General features: G+C 41.1%; 1 protein-coding gene across 14 annotated transcripts in view; it reads left to right on the top strand.

The window, feature by feature from the left end:
- Positions 1-21,089, top strand: part of MEGF11 (multiple EGF like domains 11) — a 277,366-nt gene that overhangs the window by 160,522 nt on the left and 95,755 nt on the right. The window lies entirely within an intron of this gene.

Below are 21,089 nucleotides of genomic sequence, written 5' to 3'. Positions count from 1 at the left end.
TTTATAATCATTTGTAAAGCCATTCTCTTGGTTGTGTAATAGTCAGGAATGAGCCTGGTGTCTCTTACAGCACAAACGTCCTTTCCAAGTGCGGAATGAAGGAAGTTCACAGATCTTCTCATGAATTATACACCGATTTCTGGTTTTGGAGTCCCATTCCTGTAGCTTGCAAGCCAGAAGATCCTGACAGCAGTCCAGGCCTCCTCTATCTTAGGATTTTATGGACACCTATAGAATTCACTACAGATTTTCTGCTCTCTGTTTGGGGTTTGACTCTATGTGCCAAGAAGATCAGCAGTTCTTAGTCTCTCCTTCTACATAGGGATCCTAAACCAAAATGCCCCTCTATATGAGGGCTTACACAGCTAAACACAGTAAAGAAACCCCTATCAGTGAGCTGGCGGACATCCATCTCCTCTTTATATGTACTCTGCAGGTCAATAGTTATCATAATCTCTGTGAACCCAGAAACAAACCTGCCAGACAGTTAATCCTCACATGACACCATTGCCTTTCTGATTTGACTTGCATGGGTTCCAGAGTCTCTCCTTCCTCTAATTGGCAGACATTAAGTCATCATCTAGAAAAACAGTAGGTACAGGGGAAATGAGCATCTTTGAGTCACATGAACTCATCCAAATCTTTCCAGGCTTGTGAAGCTCACTCCCAGTTTTCCTGAACTGTGGTAAACACACCAAGAGCATGCAGACATCCTAGGAACATGGGGAGAAGAACGTCCTTCAGCCCATGAAAGCCCCCAGAGGCAGGACAAACGGGACCCACTTCACTTGTGAGCTGCCGCAAGGCTGCGGCGGCTGCAGTTCCACCTTGACTTGTAATATTGTAAGATTTATTTTGAGATCTTATCAGCAATTCACTGTGGGCTGCTCTCTGCTGAGCAAAATTCATCTGTCAATCTACTCCTCTGGCCACGTTCCAGCCCACGCTGGGGTGACAGTTCAGTTGTACTAATGATCAGCCTCACATACGCAATCCCCCCTTGGTCTGATTCTTCTTCTCTTATGATGATTTAATTGATTGAGCGCACTGGCTTCTAGTCAAGAAGCTCTTCTCAGCTTAACTCTCGCTTAAAAAAAAAAATCACTGCCCGACATCTCTATAATTAGAGTTAGTTGCTACACCCTGTACCCAGGTGATTGCAGGTATATGAGAGGGACATATCTTGAACTGGTCAAATCAGGGATTTTAGAAAAATGTCCCTGATTCATGTTGCACAACCTGTTAATGTCTTCTACTTTTTGTATTTTTCCTTTTTTTAGGTGCCCAAATGAAGCTGGGTTAGGAAGGTCCATGTAGGATGAGGACAGTTGGGGTGGCTTTTTTTGTTTGTATCCCTGTTATTGTTTGGGGAAGCGCAATATGGTTCATTAATGTTGCATTTACAATGGAAAGGGGCTGAAACAATTCAATGATATTCTGAAGCCTGCAGTACAAAAATGTGCAGCGCAATGGGTTCCTGATGTGGCTTAAGACCAACTACGGATCTCTACTCAACAGCGCTGCTCTCTCCTTTATTCCACAGCACAGTTGTGGAATAACACGAACTGAAAACAAATGATGTGATTTGAGGGTTTTATTCACTTTCTCGTACTTGATTCAGGTTCTGTGAGAGGCTCAATAAACAAATCTTGGGACTGACATCCCTGAGGGACAGTCTGAGCCATCCCGTGAGCTCTGGTGGCCCTACTTCCATGAAGATATATATTCAGCATGTATGTCGAAAAACTCTCACTGCATAGATTGAACGGCAAATGGTAAAATGGAGGGGAATTAACTTGCTTTGCTGCTTTTGCATTTGCTTGGCCCAACAGTACCATTCAGTATGTGCTGATCTGCATCCAGACTTGTGTAGAATGAAGGACAAGCCCCTGCAAACTCTGACTGTTCCCTCCATCCTCCCCGGCTTCCCCAAGAGAGACTGAGGACTTGAGATTCATTGCAACAAAAGTGAGATGATGCTTTCGATGCAGAGTAGGCCACTGATTTTCCTGATGCAATGTGATCTGCTTGCTAGGAAATGACGATTCATATGAATTGAATTTTTTTTTTCATTTTTCTTTATAGGAGACATCAAAGTAAAATTTGATTTTGCTGGATTTATGGCTTGATCAATCACCCTATTAAGAACAATGATTCCACTCTCTGACCTCGAAGGGCACCAGCTATGAAATTTGATATGATGGCCCAAACATATTTACAATACAACTTTTAGCTAGTGTATGACAGTCTATTGACTGAAATACTGTCATTGCACAAATGAGATTATAACCACAGAAGGTCTTGATTGCTTTGGTCTTTTATTCAATACACTCCCCCGTTACAAGCAACTTCTTGGCTTTTTATTTTTGCGATAGCCCAGCCATTTTTTTTCTGACAAATGATACATTAGTTGATTGTATAGACAGGCTCTTTTCTGCAGTTTTTTTCTGTCTGTAGAAGACTTACCTATAACAGGACGGTTGCATTAGGTGTCTCTGCTCTGTTCGAGTCTCTTACTCTCTAATAGCCTCTTTGAGCCTTATTGCCTGTTCAGTTTTCCGGAAAGTCTGACAGAGCCGTGGTGGAGGGAACCGGCGCAGTTTTACACTCTGCTGGGGCCTCGTTCCATGGATGGAGAAGAAGAGAGGGATGGCTTTAGTGCCCGACTTTCATTTCATTTAAATGAGCAGAATTGCTTTACTTCCCCCCTAGGTATAAAAATTATTAAGAATTTATATTGCGATTCATTCTGTATAATAATGAACAGAAACTGGTTTTGCACTCTTAACCTTTGCTGTTAGGTAGAAATAAAGGAGCAGCGACAGTGACTGCTATGAGACCTTATATATCTACACCACCCTACTTACTGCCACTTCTTATACTCGGGGACACAAGGAGTTTATGCTGTGTCATGCTCGTACTTTCCCACTGCAAAAAATAACTCACTAATGCATTTTTTACTTTCTTTTGTATGTTGCCAAAATAGACCTATTTATCACTTAAATAAATCCAGCCAGTGCTCCTCGTGTATTCTGATTTTTCAGTTAAATATTGTTTGTATTTAAATATAAATATTGCCCAAAATGTAGCATTAATATTTTGCCTACTGAAGTGCAGTTCCGTATCTTATTAAAATTTAAACAGCCATTATGTACATGAAAGATTTTTTTGTTGTAGTTTGCAAGGTGGTATAACAATAATTACCAGAGTGCATCAATCATTTTTCATTGCCTCATTTATATCATGGGGATAAGTAGCTCCAATTAAAATCCCATTTTACATAAATAGATATGGTTTGTATCAAACCACAGTCTGTTTCCACTTCTGAAATGCTGGGCATAGGAAATCTTTCTCGTTATTCAAAGTGTATGATGTGTACTGCTTATCTTTTTGTGCTTAAAAAGACATAGCTCTGCAGGCAGGCCTGCCTTACTGCAGGTTTGGCTGCGAACAAATAACTGTTACTGTAATTATCTATCAGTTTTTACCATTCCAAATATTTTAGCCAAAAAGCTAACTGGTATAATCACATGCTTATTACTGACACATTATGGTTTGAGTATGCAGAAAAAGAAAATGTTTAATATGAATTAACAGCTATAGAAAAATTGCATTTTTTCTATTACTGGTGATTTCACCTCTACCACAGCAGCTTTTCTGCTTAATCTACTTGCATTGTCAACTATTGTGAGAAAGCAAATAAGGGGAAACTTGGTAAATTATCTTCTGCTAGGCTATGATTTGTTCTGCAATGAAAAAAGCAGATTAAAAATCACAATTTCCCTTTCACTCTGCTCTGCAAACGCCGGTCCCAGTCCCAGGCTGTTCCTCCTTGCACTTGGGGCAAGAGAACACTCAGACCTGTGTTCCCGCGGGGATATCGTGACATTGGTGACACCTCTGCTGTCCCCTCGCCTTCAGTAGCATCCACACTGGTTTTTCTTTACCAGTCTTTAGTTTGGCCCAGCCTGCAGGTCTCATTGCGTGTTTGCAAGCAAACCTGGGGGGAGCTTGGTTCTGGAGGTTCGATTCAAACATCTCAGTCTGTGCCATTATAACCTGTATTCTGTGCTGCTGGAATACATTGCTATACTCTGTTTTCCCCTGGATTCTGATGCTTTTGCTTTCTGTCGTTAAGTGAGGCAGTCCTAGGTGAACACTATTAGTTGCTCCACACCATAAACTAGGCGTTTTGCATCATTTGTGAAGAATTTGGAGCCTGATGATTTGAGAAGGGCCCACCCTGCTGCCTCTACAAGGACCTTCATAGGTGAGCTATTGAAAAAAAAGAAAAAAGGGGAAAAATGCTAGGCTCAGGCTCAAAAATGTACTGAAGTGCTTACTACAGATATTTAAGCACATGCTTAAAGTCAAGTAGATGTTTTGGGGCTGTCCAAAATGAGTACAAATGAGGAACTTGCAGCAAATGATTTAACTCAGTTTTACAAAGACTTTTCTAAGCGCGTTCTTACCATTTGTTTTTTTCTTCAAATCAGTGCCTACCAGCTTTATTTCCCCGCTGCTGTTGTTGAGTGAACCCCCTTATTTGTGTCATAACTAAATCACCAGATTCCTCCTCCGAAGTGCTGAAGCAGTGGCTAATGTCTATATTTGTATTTATGAGGTCAGGAGCGCCAGTTCCTGGCTCAGGGATCAGCAACACACGAGCTGACAACAGAGTCAGTCCAGCTTGTGTTTTCTTACAGTCGCGCAACAGAAAATCAATGGTGTCAGGAACATTGGGATAATTCTACTGTTACAATCAATACATGCTGATTAAACTAGTTGTGTCTGTTGGGTAAATTTGCTGCATCATAATTAGAATTATTAATTAAAAATAGGAAATCAATTGACACAAATTAAGCCAAAAAGAAATTTGCTTTATTTCTTTGACAGTCTCTCCAGAGGCCTCAATAACTGTGACAACACGGACGTGCCCGTGTGGCATTTGACGGTTTTTTAATGCTGTCCCGAGTTTTAAAAATTGACTTATAAAACTCTGCTAATGCAGCTCCCAGGGAGTCCGACATCAGGTGTAGCATGTGCAAGAAGCAGTTATTTGCTTTATTACCGTTAGTCATTACTCCCTGCCCACCCAGGAGGAAAATCCTGTGTGTGTCACCGGGCAGAGGACACGGCTAGGGAATGAAAGCCTTGGGGAGCAAGATGTGGCCCATCCCCTTATTACATTGTTTTCTGTTTTCAGTTAACGAGGATAAACAAATTGATCATTTCTGCAGTGGTTGTACTGGGCTACTCATTGCTGGCTACTTCCCATAATGTGCTGGTGACCTTCATTATTTTCAGGGACACATGATGTGGGACACTAAAGCAAGGGCAGTAGGAACATTCATCTTCTTTCCTTTCAGCTGCTTGTTTTTCTCTCTATTATTTCTGGATTTTACACAATTTTTGGTTTCTTTCTTTTAACGTATTTCCCTCCTTATTCTTTCCTTACATACCTTTTCTCCTTCTTTCCTCCTTGTCTGAATGATTAGACCTCCATCTAATCCTTCCCGTCCCATGCTTTCTTCCTCGTGTTCTTGCACACGTTCAGTAGGGGAGAGCAGCAGCAAAGAGCAGGGATACCTGGGGTCTGCTCACTCCTGGGCTTGGCTCAACCTACAGCCAAAGATTTTCCTTGAGCTTTCGCACCTGTGAAAGACCTGAGGGCAAAAATGATGACAGGTTGGGGTAAACATGCGACTGATAATCCACGGTGCTCTATAATATAATGCACTTTTAGTACTGTTTCCCTGAGAATAAGAAGGGCCAGCATTAATTTTTGCTTCAAAAGATGCTTACTTTTGTACATATATAGCTACTTGGACACGATTTAAACTGACTTTTTTAATGAACTGTAACTAGGACTTATTTTTGTAGTAGGGCTTATATTTCGAGCATCCACAAAAATCCTGAAAAATCATGCTAGGGCTTGTTTTCAGGGTAGGTCCTATTTTAGGGGAAACAGGATAATCATTAGTGGTAAACTAGCGTCCAGATTATATCCAGCTTGTGACGATTTGATTGTGAAAGAGAGTAGGTCACTTATAAGAGAAAATCTCATGTGTGGAAAACCTTAGGGGAGGGCAAATGTGTAATAAAGGGATCCAAGGCGATTACCCTGTAAATTGTCCTTAGCCAGTCCGTGCATGCAAACATAAACCTCATCTCCGCTTATTTTTGGGATATCTTGGGCATTTATTTAGGTTTTTTATAGATGCTGACTTCTGAATGGTAAACTTTTAAAACCAGCTGTACAAGATGAATGGCTTTGAGCTTTTCTCAACAGTTTGTACAGCCTGGTGAGATTCAAGACGGGAGCGTGCAAGTGCTCCCCGGAGAAAAGCTCTGCTGCTGTTCTTTGCTGTCGGGCTCTCCGGTGGTTCCTGACACACAACGTGCTGCCAAGTGTTTCACAATGGCTTTTCATTACCCACTGTGAATTGTAACGGACATTGTTTGTGTAAGCTCTGGCACCTTTCTCATTATATTTTCAATCTCCTTATTTTTCTCAGGAATACCTTCCCTATGTTAGAGTGCGGGAAGTAGTAGATAACCTGGGAAATCCATCTCAGTAAAAAATAATTCCTACAGTCTTCCCAAAATGCAAGATCAAAATCTAAGAAAAGTTTTAACTGCTCCACTATGTCTATCTTAAAATACTTAGGGGGAAAAAAAGCCCTCGGCTATTTGATTATGATTGCTGTACATTAAATTTGGGTAAGGTCCTTTGTAAAACAGGAAGTATTTTCTTCTTTAATGGGATGAAATGCTGATAGGAAAACAGTTCTGAACATTCATGGGTTTTGCAGTTAAAATTAAGTGGTCTGTAGATTTGACCGCTGTATTATTTAGATCATTGCTAATTATCAAAGTATCGTTGCCAGATGTGCTAGTGTAAAAGATTAATATGATTGAATTCATATAGTTTTTCTGGACCTAAATCTGGTTTTTAAGGTGTTTTACAATAACAGTATTTCATTGAAGTGTATTTCCAGGAATAGTCAAGAGTAGCAGCAAATAAAAATGTCTTTAGTTTAAATGGTGAGACAGATTGAGTGGTTTGCACAATCGTTCCAAGCCCTAATCCTGGAGACTCACGGTTGTATCTCGGGTGCTGAGCAAACTGCCAGCATTGACCTCACCGACAGCTGAGAACATATGGATAGAGTGGAGGGTCTTTCAGATCTATTTGAGCACACCTGTTGAGTGCCTTAAAATTTCGCTGTAAAACCTTGGCATCGATATAGAATTTTACAGCACTAGTGTAAATAGTGTAAAATAAGGTGGATGTACTCAAGTGTCAGGACCTGCGAGCAGGGATGCTGGCACTGCGCTGGGGCGAGCTGCACTCCATGGGCTGTGATAATCATCTCCCACAAGGAAAGTCTTACGATAATTGAGACTTGAGAAAACGACAACTTGAATCAACAATTTCAAATATTTTTTACTATGGCAATATGTGGTGGATGGCAACTAGATGGTCTTTTGCCAGAACAAATCTGAGGACAAACTGGGTTATAAGGCTACACTTGGAAAGCAAGTGGTGGCTTTTGCTTTTGTTTCAGTGGGCTGTGGATCAGGGTTTTAATTAGCGTATCTGCTTTATGAGTCTTTGCTGTAATATTGGTTCTGTGTATAGAAGTGCTGTCAGCGCGGTAGCCCGGCTCCACGACTGGGTCCTGTTCCCATAAGTGACACGTGAACTGTCATCGGGGTGGTTCGCCTGTCATTAGAGGACAGACAGAAATCAGCTGCAGGGTTCTCTTTCTGGGTGTAGCTATGATGATCTACAATTGCTATTTTTTCAGAGGCTTAGAAGACAGAATAAGTTAGCTTATACATTAAATATGCTTGTTGTTGCTTGGCAGTCAAGTGGCATTTTGATTTTTAATGAATGTCAGAGTATTTGCATTACAAGGTTATTATGATTGGATTTAGTCCATAGGTGTAAGAGTTAGCCTGAAGTCTCTTGACTTGAGCAGACAAAAGTAACACTAAAAAGCTATGTTCACCTCTGACATGCTTTAGAAACTTTAAAAAAAATAGCATTATCACCCATTAATTGTTGATTGTAGAGCCCTGTATTTAAAAAATGTACGGAGACTGATACCGGACTTTTAAAAACTGAATTATTTTCCAGACTGCTATGAGAAACTTGGCTTTAGGTCTTTTATACAGGTCCTCTTACAGTTCCTGAGGGGGCGAGCAGAGAACAGGACATTGGTTTCAACAACACGCATTGCAGTGAGTTCAGATTTCGTTATGCGGTTCCTAATAAAGCGTTCCCGGGTTGCTTTTGACTCTGTTTTGCTGCTGGATTTCTGGCTGCCAAAGAGTCTTTCCACAACCGACTGACCTGGTGGGTTAAAGAGTTGGAAGGTTGTGATAAACAGTCTGAAAGAAGCTGATTGAATTGCCATGTTTACTGCAGTTCCTCAACAACTTCCTTGCTTTGCTAGCAAATTTTAAAGGTTAAAAATGCAGATTTTTAAAATTATGTGCACCTGTGTTCTCAAGTCTCAGTGGGAAGTCACCTTCTTAATCTTTTAAGTGCACAGACCCAATAATTTCTACTACCTCAATGCTGATCTCCCAATTTAATTTTCTGTTTGCCTTTCAAGAGTCGAGGATAATTCTTGGGCTCATAATGTTGCTTTCAAGTCTTCGTTCTTTCAGATCTGCCTAGGAATGAGGGAAATGAGTCAACAGTAGAGGTTTTTTTAAGCTTTCTTCAAGATTTACACCAGCTCCCTGACAGAAGATGTCAGAATTCTTTTTGTTTGACAGAAATTAAGGATGTGCCAAATAGAGGAGTCTGCATATATGCGAGTTACAGAACAATGAAGCATTTAAACTTTGCTAACTATGAGGTCTCTAGAAGGACAATTTCTTCTGGTACAACACAAACTTAATTCTTTTTACATTTAACAATTCTAATTAACAAATGTTTGAAGAAGCTCCAACAGTGTGTGTGTAGTTTTACTGCCTTTTGGATCTCTTGCCTTGCAAAAATTCAACTCTGCGAACATGGCAATCAATGGGGCAACAAAACATCCCCGGTCCGGTGCCGTCTGTAGAAAATCTTGCAGCAAATGTTGTCTAACTTATCTTGGGTTTTGTTTTGTTAGAGCCTGAGTGTGGAGATCTGTACAGGTCTGTAAAGACCAGTGTCAGTGATAATGGTGATGGAAGAAAACACAGAGAAACAAACTGTGGCCAGAGAATCTGGCATTCCCTTGAAGAGAATAGGAGAGCTGGGACCTGGAAAATCAGGGGAGATAATCATATATAAAGCAGAGCGTTTTTATTGAATTGCTGTATATCATTGTGTAAAGGAAAGACTTTCAGATTTTCCTCCTTTTCTCTTCCATGGGTTTCTGGTGCGAGCCGGGAGAACTCCCGCCGCCGGGAAGGACGGGGATCCAGGAACCCTCTTGCTTTGACTCGGGAAGCTTGGGGTGGCAGTTAGAGAAAATGAAGAAGTGATTACTGTTTTAGCCATCTTTAATTAGAACCTCATTATGCTGAATAAGCATTTATTAAGGTTGTATGCACTTTGCGGTCAGAGAGGTGGTTGACGCTGACAGCCCTGTTATTTCCACCCAGCCTTGGCAATTCCCAGCAGCGAAGCTGAGGGCAGTGAGGGCTTTTACCAGTGAAGTTCCCAAAATTGCTGAACACTCTGCAGATGTGACCTGAGTGTCACCGAGTGTCACTTGTCGAGATAGAAGTGGCTGAAATGATGCTGGTCAGGAGGTAACAGGAGTTTGTGGCTGGGAACCTTCCCCAGGGTGCTCCAGTCCTCATCCAGCCACACGCAACTTCTGTCTGCACACCAGGGATGTTGTCTGTACTGAGTTTAAACACTATTATTGATAAGAGACAGAAAAATACTATACAAATTCATCTCTATATACATAAAAGAATCATTTTTCATATGTTTAATTCAGCACAGAATTATAAATGTAGAGAAGAAATATACTTTAAAGTATTTATAGCATAAATTTAGACTTTAGAACTTGGAGCTGTTCTGTCTCAGTGCTACCACTTACTTTTTGGGAAGCTTTGTAGTTTAACGTAATTGGACTTTCTCAGTTTCCCTTCTATGAAATGGTGATAAGATATGTTTTCTAGCTCATAAATGGAGCATGAGAATTAGTCAGTGTTTGTATGGGACTTTGATGATGGAGGCAATTCTATTAAATGTGCAAAAAACCCTACACATTTTGATCTTATTGCACAATTTAGAACCCAAATTGTTGCATATTGTCATTTTTTATTATACCAGAGTACTCTGAATTTCATTTAGCAAGGTACTCTGAATAATTAATTATTCAACTAATAATTATCCCTTCCCAATAAAACAACTTGATTGCTAAACCTGATGAGGAAAATCCAGTCAGGAAAGAACCCTTTCAAAAACAACAACATTCTGCAGATATCCTTAAATATTTAAAGGGTGAGCTATATTTAGTAAATTCTTCCGAAGGGGGGAGATGAAGGGATGGTAATTTCCTGTGTCATCAGATTTGTGCCTGTGTGTCAGCAGCATTCCTAAATCACCATCCACTGCACAGTCACCAGCTACACGAGCATCAGACGCTGTTCAGCATTTCCCTGGGTGGTTCCTGTTTATTAGCCAGGAAAACGGTCTACTTTGAGGTCATGTCATTTTTTTCTCATTGAATATTTAATATTTGGTGTGTGCATGCAGCGTTTGCTCTGCACAGATACTCAGCAGTGAGCAGAGAACCTTGCTCAGCAAAGGAAATGTAAAAGTTGTGGCATCGATGTTATTTTTCAGGTGACACTAACTTAGCCTGCCATGGCCAGCCCCTCTCAGAGACCTTTATAGTCAATAGAAACAAATTTCACAACTGCAAGGGACACTGGCTTGAATCCAAATAATGGGCACCATGGTCAGTGGACAATTTTGATGGTAGTCTCATTTGAAAACCACTCTTTTTCACTGTGGCTTTTAGAAATATAGCACTGCTGCTGCTGCTACTAGGAAAATGTAGATGTCTGAACCTTGTAGGGAACCTGGCATTTAAAAACCTTAATGCACAGATGCTGTGTTCTCTTCCAGCACAATCCCGTTCGCTTCCCCGCTGCCATCCAGCCAGGAAGTCACGTCTGTCTGTTTTCACTTTTCACTTTTCACTGGCAGTTGTCACTAAAAAAGAGAGAAATTAAATTAATCCAGAGAGAAAGCTGTTTCATGGAGGCAGCTTCGCGGCCTGCTGAAAGTGAGACTGAACCTCAAGAACTGACACAGCAGAGCTGGGAACTTGAGCTGCTGTGGAAATTTTCCGGGTTTCTTTGAAGCTGACCCACTGATAATGCTGGAGGCATTAACTCCTTGTTTCTAAACAATGAGGAAAGAACATGTGGAGTGATGATTTGCTGTTTTCTGCCTGCCTGGCATGTGATGGCTTAATGCAGTAATCCACAATGGGTGAAACTGTTCCGAAAGTGCTGGCTTCCATATGGTTGTGATTTTGTCAAAACATTTCAGTTCGGCAAACCTGTAACTGATTGTGAGGATGAACAGTTTTGATCATCCTGTTTTTCAAAATGTAAAACAGTTTGAGAATTGTCTGTTTTTAACATCATAACAAAAAGTTTCATTTCCCAGTTTAGAGCAACTTCTGGTTTAGAAACCGGCATTAATTTATGCTTCTGTGAACAAAACTTGAGCATGTTTGGAAGTCAAAATAAAAGATAAAGGTTTAGACAACCAATCTCAATAATTTATGAGACAAAACTTTATCTTCCTACGTAGCTCTCCAGAATGAAACCAAAGCCCCACCAACATGCAGAGGAAGCCATAGGGAGGCAGGGATCAGTGTCTTTGTTTTCTACTCAGCCCTGGAGCTCGTGCTTTGTGTTGGTGGCTGGGATGTGAGCGCAAACTGCGGGATCGGCTTCCGAGACCTGTGGCTGCTTTGCTCTCTCAGCATCCGCATCCCCAGCAGCGCTGCAGAGGAGCTGCAGCCGCGGTGCAGTCGGAGGAGCCGCCTCAGGGACGCCGGGATTTGACTGCAGAAAGCTCTTGGTGCTGGGCTGTGTGTCCTCTGCCGTCCCCTGCCCACCCGCCGCCAGCCTTGCTCTGCCCCCTGGTATTTAAGCTACGCAGTATTTGTCTACCTCCCTGATTATCTGTTTTTTAACAGAACAGCCCACATATCGGTGCCCGAGTGATGTGAAAAGAGGATGTAATATTGTAGTATTTCAGTATTTTTGCTCCCCCCTCCCCCTCAATAGTTTTGAACTTGCTATTTTCTGCTGGTAAATACAAGAAGGGTTTTGCAGAGACTGTGTGTGAGTCTCTCAATGTGGTTTTGATGAGTGAACATTCTCATTTTTACTGGGTTACACAGGGCAAGACTTTTAGAAAAATGGATTCTTTTTATGTGCCTGAAAGGGGCATTACTATTAATGGGTTATAAGAGAAAGGCTGCAGTGTATTTAAGATATCTTGAAGACATTAGGTAACTTAAAGAGCCATCTAAGAATTAAAGTATGCCTAGAAGAAAAGAGAACAGCAAGTAGCTTGTGCAGATGCCTGCACGCAGCTTTCTGTAAGCCTTTGAACTCTTTTAGATATAAAAGACAACCCCATTTCAAAGGCCACCAGGCCTCCTGCTGCTCTAATTCTCTCCCAAAGTCTTAGGTAAGAGAATTCACACCAGAGAAGGCAAGATTATTCTGAGATCCAGTTACTGGGGCAGAATGTCCTTTAATCTGGTGTTATTTGGCTGGAAACAGCGCACATTGGGATGGGACTGTGGCAAAGGGGAAGAAGGGGGTTTTTTTAATGCCACAGCTACACTGTGGGAAGTAAAAGCAAGTCCCACAATCCACAGTGTTTACTTTGGGTTTCGATATCAATGCAATAAAATAAATCGCTTATTGACCACTTTTTAAATGACTGATGGGTCAGTATTGTGTGTTATGTTATGCATGAGGGATGTGCTTATACATCCTCTTGAAGGTGAATTTTGTGGTATAATTTGAAGCTGGATAGCAAGCTGTAGCATTTCTTCCATATGCTTATCTGGATAGTCCCATTTTATCCACTGGTCAGCCAGCCTTTTTGCTCATGTGAATTTGCTTGCTGACCTACGCAGTCAGAGGTGAAGGCACACGCACATCCCCAATGAGAAGGAGCACACTTGCTGTTTAGTGACAGAAGCTCTTCTTCTTTAAGCGCTGCTTTAACTGCAGATAAAGGTATATTGCATATCTGGCAAAACATCAGTAGGGTGACCTTCCAATGCTCAGTTTATGTGCTGTGAAAAATAAAGAGCTGAGCACGTCTCCTCGAGAGCTTTGGCAAACGGAGCCGGTCCCACTGGGTCCTGTGCAGTCGCAGAAGGCGGGAAGGTGACTTCAGTGCTCAGGTCGGATTCCTGTCAGCGTGGTGGGTTCCTCAGGTGAGGGACAGTGTTCTCCTGCCCAGGTGCTAAAGACCATACGCTGTTTAGAATAGCAAGTAGCCCTACGTAGATACTTGCACTTTGCTTTTTATAAGCTTTTGAACTGTTGCACACCATGCACAGATGGCGCATCGGCAGCTCCTGATCTCTGGTGGCAAAGGCCTCTCTGTTTCTGTGGAGTTTGCGTTGAATCTCCTCAGAGCGATGGTGCCGCCACCACTCCTGAGTCTCTCTGGTGGCCTCTCCAACCCTTGGTTGTTGAAGGATGCTTCATCTCTTCCTCTGTACTTGTCCTGCAGTGTTTTAGGCGTATCCACAGGTATTTCTACCCCTTCTTGCAGGAAAAACTGGTAGTACTTCTGTGCGGAGGCATTACTGGAAAATGTCATTATATTGTCAATGAAAACATCTGAGGTCCATTACAGATGTTGAGAGAGAGAGACAGAATGTTGTACCCAGTTGGAAGACAGAATTTGCAAGTAAGTTACTTGCAGATCTTATTGTTACAATCCTGTCCTATACAATAATAATGAATTGTTGATGGAAGTTTTGCCAGAGCAAAGACTGCTGGGTTTCATACAGAGGAAAGATAGTATCTTAATTTAGTTTTATTAGACTCTTGATACTCTGCCCATGGTTTTTTTACTTCACCACAGTAAAATTCTAATTAAAGAACAGACTTTGCTTCCCATTAATATAACACTAAAAAAAACATTTTAAAGAATGCAGCATCTTCTCTGAAAAAAAATTATAACGAGAAGACAAACTGCCAGTGTTGTATAGAATGTTGTCACTCCCTCATGAAGCGTTTCAAGATTTTAAACTCCTTGAAACATCTAGAGTGTCGGTAGAGTCAAAGGCTCATTAAACTGAGTGGTAATTTCTACAAAAAGAAATAGGAAATATTCTCAGATATTTTTGGGTTCTAATTTTCACTTCTTTTGAAGCCTCTGTCAAAATAGCTCATGATGGAAAATCTGAAAACACAACACTTAGATATCTGTCAGAAGTAGAAGATGTTTCTCTCATTTTGCCGCTTCCAAAATATATTGAGTTCATTACAGGATTTGAGGAGGCTGACATCCAAATAGTCAACTATTCTTTGACTTAGAGGGATTTTGCTTTCATTTATCCAAAATAAAAATGTACAGCTAGGTAACTGCGCTAAGTATTCTACAGAATACTGTAGGAATGTTCTTTAAACAAGAATTACTTTGGAAAGAAAATGTTTCCTCAGAGGATGCTAAATAAACTGCAAGGTCTCTGAAGTGCTGCGATTGAATTAGGTACCACATGTTGGAGAGTCAATGACTAATGGGATCATCATCCGAGATTAAATCATGGCTTAAATCAGCCACATGTTTCTTATCTGATTCAGACAATGAACTTCAGAGAGAATCAGTACAATCTTTTCTGAAGGATGAAAAATCTGTTCTCCTGTCTCTAAGAAAAACAAAAAAACAAACACGAGATTAGATTAATTTTCTCCGGTGAATAATAATCTACCCATTTGGGGAAAAATTAGCTGATGTTCCCTTTCCATCTTTTCCTTTCCATCTAATGAGGACTGATCCATAAACCCGGAAAATGAGATTGCAGGTTCTGGCAGCCTCAGATTAACTTCAGGGTTTTGCCACTCAGGTGGATAGTTTTACAAATGCATATTTACCTATGCAAAATATATTCTCTGGGCAGTCTTAGGGATGTAAACACTGAGACTGACATTTTCTTCATTATAGTTGTGTATGCTGTGACTGGAAGTCTGGCGTTGGAGATAAAAAAGCTGGTGCATACACCGTAGCACAGAAACCCATGTTTGGGAACCTTAAGGATGCAAAGCAACAAGCTCAGAAGACAGAAAATGCCAAGGCATGTAAACAGGAGCCTGTGCTCACATAATTAAGGAAAACATCATCATTCATAGGCTCAAGTACTGAATTACTCCTGAACTTCCAAGCATTAATCTGACATTTTCTTATTTTTGTGACACCAAATCCATAAGTCAAATGCCTTATTTATGTGCGATGTTCCCCGGTTTGTTTGTTTTTTCTTTATAAAGCAAATGGAGAATATGAAAAATCCCTTCAAGAATGTCATCACGCTGATACACAGACAGTTCATCAGCATGGAGCAGAACAAACCTCTGACATGTGGGTAACGGACTGAGTAGAAGGCTGTCACCCTGCCTGGGGACCACTTACTACATGGAGATTAACCAGCCAGTGGCCCATGGCTGCTACTAGGAGCAGTTGTGAGAGAAGTCCTGCTAAGCCCCCAAAGCCTTTAATTGCAGATTGCTTTTAATACAGATGAAATCTTTGAGGAATGTAGGTAACGAATTATCCAGAGGTGGCACTGAGTGTCTGCAAATTGCTTTTTTTTATTGTTTGATCAAGTACAGGTGGGTTTTCACTGGGGGCACGTGAAGCACACCCCTGCGTGTGGGACAGTGCTCGGCCAGATTTCAAACTATTGCTCTGTACATTGAAGCTGTCCCAGCTCATCAGTGAAAAGGAAATAAAAATGTACTTTAACAAGCAAAAACTACTGCTTTAGCTTACTGATTTAAGCTAAAATTCCCTTATGTCTGTTCCTCAAACCAACAGACTGAGTGAGGCTGAAGCTAAAACTGGAGACTGTAAATTCTGAGAAGATATCAGGGACTAGACAAAGCATCTTAGAGTGGAAAATGAACGATCACAGAATTATAGAATAGTCTGGGTTGGACAGGACCTTTCAAGGTGACCAGTGCCACCCCTGCCATGAGCAGGGACATCTTCACCAGCTCACGTTGCTCAGAGCCCCATCCAACCTGGCCTGGGATGTCTCCAGTGCTACCACCCAACTGCTTGTGACTTAATTCAGATAATCTAAATTATATTTGGAGCAGGATTATTTATTAAAATCTATTGTTAACTTCATTGTTCCCCAAAAAAGTATGTATTTACAGAAATCCAATGTATTTGTTGCTTTGACTGTTATAGGACCTCTATCATTTGTAAGACCCGAGCAAGACATGTTGCATGGTAGATTAGCAGTATCTTCATATGATTACGAAGAAGAAAATCAGTTGCAGTTTGAGCAGTGAGGTCTAATCTGCCTGTACATGTGTCTGTTGTATGGATGAAGCAAAACACTCTTATGAACAATTTATTGGTTTAGAATCGAGCAGATCAGCAGGTGATTTTTCGATATATGGGCTCCTGCCTTCAGGAGTGTATCGGAATTACCTGCAGTGCCAGCACAGGAGGGACCCGTCGCTGCTCAGAGCCACCCCCAGAGGGATGTGAACTCCATGGTGAGGGGATTCCTTCTTCATGGAACCCATTTCCAAGCTGTTGCAGGTTTGGCTTCTGTTTCCAAAGGTGTCGAACTGTGCCAAAATGAATCATGTTTGTACAGTGAGTAGACATCAGCTCAATACAGGAACTATAATTTTCCTATGAGCTAAGTGCAGGGAATAAAAAGGTAATTGATTATTTTAGATTTTTATTCACTGCATCCAGGCATATGTTTTAGCTTTTGCTGTTTCTTTGCTTGCTTTGTGTTAGCTGGGCCATCCATTTAAAACCCAGTCAGATTCCAAAACTGAATTAGATCCAAAAAAAACCCACCCAGAGTTCGGGTTGCATTTCACCTTAATTGGTATTCATATAATCATTCTACAGCAGTATGGTTGTATTAAGGGGAGAATCTAGCCCTAATTTCAAAATAAATTACAAAAGAATGTATCTTAAACTATGTCCTAGATTTAGTAAGTTAATTTTATTTGCTGTTTGCATTTTTTAAAGGACAGTATCTCATTTAAACATTTCAAACTGAATTCGGAAATATTCCAGAATATTGATTATTTACTATGAGCCGCATTCTGTGCTTTAGCAAATTTGCAGAAAGTTCCTTTAAAGCGTGGATTAATTGAAGATCACCATCAGCCAAACATGGGCCTGAGCTCTTCGGCTAAGAGAAGCAACCACTTGATTTTTTTCAGCTGTGCCTTCTGCAGAATGTTGGTGAGTGTCCCACTGACACTGCACACCCAGAGTGCAGGACTGGACACGGGCTATAAACACAGACACACGCAGGCTTATGCTAATGAGAACAAAATAAACACCTTGAGACCACAGATTCTTGCGTTACTGTGATAGAAGATGCTGTTTTCATATTAATAGTGTGTCTTTGCAGCGATGGAAAAGCACTAGAAGAACTCTTTTGACTCTCTCTTGTTGAGATAAATGACGTGATAAATGTCATCTCTTCCTTGGGAGTCCTTTTATTTATCTGCTAAATTTTCAAACCTGTGTTTTTACTTCATCGTTCTCTGACCTGTGCTGCAGCACTAAATGCTGGGTAGCTCTATTGACCCAGAACACAGTGATTCACTCATCATTCCTGGAGGGGAAAAGAGCTGTTCGGGAGTGATCAGCACTCCCAATGTGTCCTCCTGGTGTACTTAACAGGACAGAATTGGTAGTAGGATGTCACACACGCCTATAGCGGTGGAAATGCAGAACCTGCTGTAATTAGCCCTCACTTCAACCAGCGACTGAGGCTTCGAGGTGCGGGAAGGGATGTGGGGAGGAAAAAACACTTTTGCTGTATTGAGAAGCATTCCAGCAAGGGGTGATTCTTTCACCTGTCAGGCTGCCGTGTGCAGACAACCGTAATTATGCTTAGGTACCCAGTGTCATCCTTTACAGAGTTATATTCATTTTTGCTGGTGGCAATTAATCTCTAGTCATGTTTTCGAAGGAGAAGAAGTGAATTAAGTTAGCACGTTTGCAAGGGTGTGTTAGCACGTGACCTGAAATATGGCAGCTGCCTTTAATGGAGCATCTCCCAAGAGAGCAGTAGCTTTCTCAGACTCATCTCTCCTGGTATCGACATCCACACGTACAGTCTAAAGGGACCATTTGTACCTCCCCGACTTCGCCACGCTCAGGTTCCTTTTCTTATTGATGGTATGGTTAAAGTCTCTGTATCATTTTGACATTTTTAACGGTGTATGCATTTACAGTGGAGCTCTTGTGTAAGCTTTAATCAGCTTTCTGTTCACATGTTGTTGCTATTATTATTTATCTCTATTATGGTAGCACATAGAGACTATCAACAAGAGCAGGATCAGTCTGTGTTCGGCTTGGGTTGTATTTTAAAGTGGCCTCTCTGTGCCTATAGGAGAAATGATGCTGGCGATCCCCAAGTGCAGCAGCTTCCGCGGCTCCAAGGCTGCTTTGCCCTGTATCTCAGAAACTGGAATCTCTCTCACACACCAGCTTAGATTTGCCACACTGATGTATATAGAAAAAATATGTCTTGGTTGCTGAAGTCTTTCATTTCTGCTGGTTTTTAGTTTTCTAGCTGGAACTACTAGACCCCAATCCCAGAGCTAGTTACACACTTGAGTAGTCTCACACACAAGTGGTCTGATTTGAGCTTGGTGGAATTGTATGAATAAGTATTTGGATTTAGCTTATCAACTTGGTATCTGCCTACCTTTGTAAAGGTACAGAAGTTCCCACAGTGCAGATCTGTGACTTATTGCAATATAAATATTACATAATGTCCCAGTGAAATCACATAGGTAAAGTATTTACTTGCAACTCCACAGTCTGTCACTGCAATATGGGACTTGAAGGAAAGGGGCAAAGAAAACCAGCAGGAATTGGTGAACTTTGAGCAACAAAGTTCTTATTTTCATGTGAGATTATTGCAGTGTAAAATCAGGTGAAGATGATGTTTCATTGTCACAGATTTTACACTAACACATTGCCAATGAATTTCACTCAATTCCCTTTGCAATTAATCAGAAGTGGATTAACTGATACTGTATTAAATGCCTCTGCTCATTCTGACGTGTACAGGGCTTGCACTGATAACTAATAGCAGAAAATCTTTGTCATCTAAGGTCAAGACTTAAATCCATAAGAGACCAAATTGTCATCGTGTAGATATGACCCCATCACTAGAGAGACAACAGGATGTTAACCTCGAGTACAGACATGTACTCTGGTTATACACACACATTATTACTTGGGTTTCAAACCATTTAGAGAACTGTTCTGAAAACCTGTGTGTAGTTTTAGGAACATCAAAAGGAGCCGAACAAGTGCAACGGCTGTGTCAGCCATTGGAAATGAGACACGATACAAGCCTCATCTTTTTGTAGATGTAGAATTCTTTTTTCCATGTCTTCCATGAGCATTCAGATGTACTTTAATCCTCATTTTTATGTCCTCTCCCTAATAAATCCCCATGAAATTCACATTCTTAGTAGCTCTCTGCTATGCCAAGCTGTTTTATTTCATATATAATTAAGACATTTTGGCTAGCTACTTTGGGCTAAACATACTGAATGTTGCAATGTGTGCTTACTGATGCCTTGTACTTAGAAGCCTTTGGAAAAATCTGTCTAACTGCCAGCTGGTTTTCTGGTCAGTGCAGGTTTCTTTTATTACCCAGATTTGAGGTTTTTATGATTTTACAAGCAATTAAAGGAATTTCTGCTCTTTACGTCAGCATTTTGCTTGTGAGGTTCACATTTCTACCCTTTTTGGGTGTTCAGGTTCTGCAGAAAACAAATCAGTGTTTCTGGAATGGGAATTGCTGGGAAACTCCGTCGGCTCCAGATGAATCACAGAGTCCTAGTGAGCGTCTGTGGGAAATAAAGACACATCATCTCTTTGCACAGATTCTCAGTAATAATTTAAGTCTTATGAAGAGTAAGATTTTGTTTGCTCGGCTCCCAGGAGTGTTAGTGAGGAACTATCATCCCTGTTTACAGCTGTGGGAAAAATTAGGCAAAGCGATAAAATATCTTGTGTGAGACACAAGCAGGATCATGCGCAGGGATATGTTGCACGCTCTGCATTCTGCAGGACGTGAAACCATCCCTCTGCACAAGCAGCCTGTAAAACCCTGGAGATCCCTTTGAAGACCTTGAAATTGTCTTCTCAAGGGTTTATTTTGGCCTTTTACACTGTTGCTCAAGAAACACGAGTTTGTAAATTGGAAATCAGTGGTGCAAGTTGAGTGAAGTCTCTCTGCTGAATATCCTCAGACTGACCAATGGGTATCCTGCTTCTCAAGGAGGGCTAAAAGATTGCCAAAACTAACTGATGTGTGTACTTGTCTGGTTTGGGTTTATAGCCATGTGCTGTAGAAGAGGAGGGCTATGAAAGTTCTAGGATGAGCTTCAGGCATAAGTGGGCTTTACGTTTGCCTTGCTAAGTCTGGAATCAGAGATCCAGGCCTGAGAAGCAGCCAGTGTCACCTGGGGATTAGTTTGCATGTTTGCAAATAGAAGAGTTTGTCATGACAGCCCTGTTGCTGGGATTACACACTTGTTTCCTACATGGCAGTGCATTTTTACACTGGCAGAAGAGTTGTTTTTGGTATAATTGAAACAAGCTGAGAACAAAGAATATTTTCTTCTCTACCATCTCTTTATTCCAGCAAATAAAACCAAAACACCACCAAACCAAACCAAAAAACAACACCAAAAGAGAAAGCCTTCTTTAGATTATTGTATTTATTATCTTATGGGAACAGTGCGAAGAAACAATATTTGATGACATTACATCAACGGGATTTCCTTGGCAGTACTACCAGCTGTTAATGACGCTGCAGTCAGGACATGATCCTCTG

The sequence above is a fragment of the Columba livia genome, chromosome 11 (genome assembly GCF_036013475.1).
Source record: "Columba livia isolate bColLiv1 breed racing homer chromosome 11, bColLiv1.pat.W.v2, whole genome shotgun sequence".
Classification (NCBI taxonomy): domain Eukaryota; kingdom Metazoa; phylum Chordata; class Aves; order Columbiformes; family Columbidae; genus Columba; species Columba livia.
Note: the sequence above shows the minus strand (reverse complement) of the source record. Positions and strands in the feature narration are given on the sequence as shown.